Genomic DNA, 4,356 nt, shown 5'->3' on the forward strand with positions numbered 1-4,356 from the left:
TCCACTTTTTTTTTTTTTTCTGTTGTAGCACGGAACCTCTTCTTGTACGGTGATCTTGCTAGGCATAGGCAAGGTGATTTCCCATTGAGAACTTCTAGTCAGTTGCATGCCTGCCTAACTATCTTCAGCTTTTAAATATTCCCAGATGTACTGTGTCTGCAATCATAAGACTCAGATTTAGCACTGAGAGGAGTTAGTACATTTCAGTGCTTGTGCTACTCTTAGTCTGAGCCACAAACATGAGGCCACTATTAGACCATGACTATAATTTCATTTTTAATTGCTTAGTTTTTAATTATCTCCTTTATTTTCAATACTACCATCTTATGTGTTTGTATTAAAGTTGACTAATATTTAAAACCTAGATATATTTAATGAATACAACTGGAAGAATCTGAACATATGCACTAATAACTACCCTAGTCAAAATAATAGTTTCATTACTACCCACAGCGTACTTGTGTCTCTTTGCCATCTCCTCCTCTTCCTTTTCTTTTTTTTTGTGGTAAAAAATTAATGCAAAACATTTTAGCAAAGTTTTAACACTATATTCTCAGCTACACGTACCACATGGTAGAGCACATCTTTAGAACTTTATTCATTTGTTTAAGATAGTTTTATGACCATTGGACACTATTTCCTCCTTTTGACACACCCACCATCCCTGGGCAATAACAATTCTACTTTCTGCATTTATGAGTTGAGTTGTTTGAGGTTCTTTACATAGATGATGTGATTCAGTTAGTTCACACCTGTTAGGATGGCTATTTTTTTTTTTTAAGTCAGCAATCCCATTTATTAATGACAATGAAAAATGGTATATCAGCCATGGAAACAGTACATGAATTTTTTAGAAACATTAAAAACACAATTTCCATATGATTCTACTCCAAAATTATTGAAACATGTGTCTTGAGAATTCTGTACTGCTACGTTCGTCCCATCACCATTCAGAATTGCTAAGTAGAAGATAATTCCTATTTGTTACTTTTCTCACCATATGACAAATGACCTGACAAGAGCAACCTAAAAAAGGAAGGGTTTGTTATGACTCACAGTTTAAGATGAGCAGACTTTGATATGACAGAGAGGTTGTAGCTGCAGGCACGTGAGGGCAAAACCATCACATTGTGGCCATAGCCAGGATGCAAAGAATTGAGCAGGAAATGGGGAAATGCAATGATACCTCAAGCCCTCTCCTGCTGTTCTACCTCCTTCAGTAAGGCTCAAGCTTGTAAAGGTTCCACAACTTTCCATACAAGGCGACAAGCTGGGACCAAGTGTTCAAACATAGGAGCCCCTGAGCGATAGTTCAAATTCAGACTATAACACAACCCAAATATCTGCTGGTGGATAAATGGATCAAGAATGTGTGATGAAAAAAAAAAAAGAATATGTGATGTAGTATATACAATGGAATATTGACTGCAGATGATTATAAACCCGGGACTTAGGTTGAACTGACTTGCTGGCCTACGCACCAAATGTTATGATGTCTACTAAGGTCCAAAATAAGTCAAACACCACGTCAAGGAAGAAACGAAAAGTTTTTTTTTTGTTTGTTTTGTTTTGTTTTTTGTAACCAGACCACTACTGATCAAGGAAACAGAACAGACATGGGGGATGAACTGCAACTGGGAGCCAGAATTCTATAGAGCTTTTAAGCACAAAAGCAAGGAAAGAAAAAAGATAACAATCACAAATCCATATTTATCTGTGCCAAGATACAGTTGCATTTTCCATCAATCAGGACTGAGAGATAGGCAACTTTCCTAGGAACATTTTCATTGCAGTGCACTTACCCTGTTCTCATTGGTTGGTTTGCTCAACTGTGGTGGGGCAACTTGCCCAGCATTCATGTCTCAACTTGCTGACCAGGATGTTGCTCATCCAGGAAGGTCTTGGGAACTTGAACTTTGTTTGATCCCTATTCAAAATGGAAGTTTTATTTAAAATGGCTTCAGTTTAACTCCTTCTTACAATTCACCATTTAAAAAGAATAATACCCTACCATTTTGGCAACCATATGGGCTTGGAATACATTATGATAAAGGAAGTAAGTCACAGAAACACAAACACAGCTTTTAAAAATAGGAACAATATTTAAAACTAAGACCTACAACCTCTCACATTTCTGGTTTCCTTCAGATGCTTGTGAATCTTATATCTTTGAACTTTTAAACTGTTTCCTGTAGTATCAGTGGCTAGAGTTGAGAAAGAAAGATTTCAGAACTATCTGGTATTCACATCACTCTTATCCCACAAGCAAACATGTTCTCCTCCTTTGTGTTTTTGGTCACTGCAGACCTTGGAGATCTGCCTGCACTCTCCCTTCCACCTCCACTGTGCCTCCTCTCTTTTGGTTTCCAACCTTGACTTCTTTATTTTAAAGTAAAAAAAAAAAAGCAATTTTATTTTTAAAACAAATACCAATAAAATCAACAATAACTTTTATCAATGTAAATTATTTTTAAAATAGGAATGGAACACTATGCATCAAATATTCATCAAATTGCACTTTCATTCATTTGCACATGCATATCTCCAAAACAAGCCAATACGAATGAAAATACATGAGTGAACAATACAAGCAAATACGAAACCACCATTTTCCCAAACCATAATCTTGACATAAAGATGCTGGCAAATAGCGAAAATCAATGCATACACTTAATATATCCACACTAGAATCCAAAGTGCCATGTAAAGTATCACTGGCGTTTACATTAGCATAAGCACAGCTTGGTCTGAAACCGGCATCTGTGAAGAAATGTTGTGGTTGTGTGAACAGTGATGAATGTAGAGACTGCGATTCTTGAAGTGCTCATATCCTAAGCAAAACAGAAGAAACTAAACAGTAATCTACACGCTCTGCTGCAAGCCAACTTCTTCTAAGGTGAACATGTAAAGAGCACTCAGGGATGTCAATCATGTCATCTACAGTAAACTGGATGACATAAAACTGTATGAGAACAGAGACAGACTTGAAGTGTGACATGAGAAAAATTCCTTTTACTAAAAGACTCTGCTGCAGACTTGCTGCTCTGGGTCATGGCTTTGAGCGGCAAAACTAAAGGAGTTGTTAATGGGTTCAGGTGCTGTAGGAAAACCGACACAATGGTGTGAACTAAACCTTTTCATCTCCACCACCTTGATTTCCAACCCCTGTATTTTCCAAAGGAAACTTTGAGCTTTTCCATAACAGAAAGCGAGAGACACCAGACTGTGTGATCGTAGCTTGTCCAGGGCATCTTCTTGGCTAACAATAGCGATATTTTATAGTCTGAGGCTGTCTGAAATGCCTTGGAACTTTAGATACTGGCGATTGAGCACCACTTGTTTCTTAGGATATCACTAAACTTTTTTTCTTGTATTTTTCTAGAATGTTCTTTGTAGAGGTGACCGTCTCTTTCATAGAGGCCAATTCTACATACTTGTTATGTATTTGTTGTCTATATAACATTTGCATCTGTTTCAGATGACTTTCAACTTTGCTGAAATTGTATTCTCAATATAGATGTTCCCAGTGTACCTGGCATGTCCAGAAGGCCAGTGCTCAGAAACTAATATCCAACACAACCTCTGGTTAAAGTCCTGCCAATATCATAGCTTTATATTCCTCTGATGGACTGTGTCCTATACAGACAATATCTAGCTTTCCTGAAAGGGTGCTTGCAGGCAGAGCAGATAGTTGGTGAATGACTGAACTCATCACTGCCATGCTGATCACAGAAGGTGTGAGAGATGCAGTGACTCAACCATAACCAGAGAGCTTGATACGACACTTTCAATAACTGCAAAGCAGTAGGTCTTCACACAAAGACATGATAGTCTCCAAAAGAAGAATCCATAAAACAATGCCAACCTTTTTTTTTTTAATCATGCAACCTGATTTGCAGCATGAAGGTCCAGATGGAAAGTGTTGGTATTAATCTGGTGTTCTTTCCTGAATGCTAAACATTTGTACTTCTTACATTTTGTCTTTAGTTTCTCTGTTATCAAATGAATCCAGCTGTAATCTAGGAATCCAAATTGAAATATCAAAATGACTTCTTAGCATCATATCTGCTTTTATGGTTCCTTCAGCCTTTAAACCTTCCTCTTATGAATGTGAAAATTCAAGCCCCCTTTATAGATATTCTTGGGGTTCTTGAAGGACACATGGAGGGAGTGCTACAATCCCAGATCTTTTCTGGACACATCTCATCTTTAACCTGAAACACCCCCCACCCCAGCTGAGAGATAAAGCTCCAGCCTTGGCTTCTTGATTGATAGCTCACTTGGGAAATTGCTCCTCAAGACTATCCCAGCTTCATCAAGGTCTTGGCTTCTGATCATCACTGCCTGGGGCATTTA

General features: G+C 37.8%; 1 pseudogene; it reads right to left on the bottom strand.

Annotated features, from left to right (window-relative positions):
- Positions 1-3,015: 3,015 nt before the first annotated feature.
- LOC129673698 (E3 ubiquitin-protein ligase CCNB1IP1-like) lies at positions 3,016-3,826 on the bottom strand (annotated as a pseudogene).
- Positions 3,827-4,356: the final 530 nt, after the last annotated feature.

The sequence above is a fragment of the Psammomys obesus genome, unplaced genomic scaffold (genome assembly GCF_907164565.1).
Source record: "Psammomys obesus unplaced genomic scaffold, mPsaObe1.curated_primary_1811, whole genome shotgun sequence".
NCBI classification, from domain to species: Eukaryota; Metazoa; Chordata; class Mammalia; order Rodentia; family Muridae; genus Psammomys; species Psammomys obesus.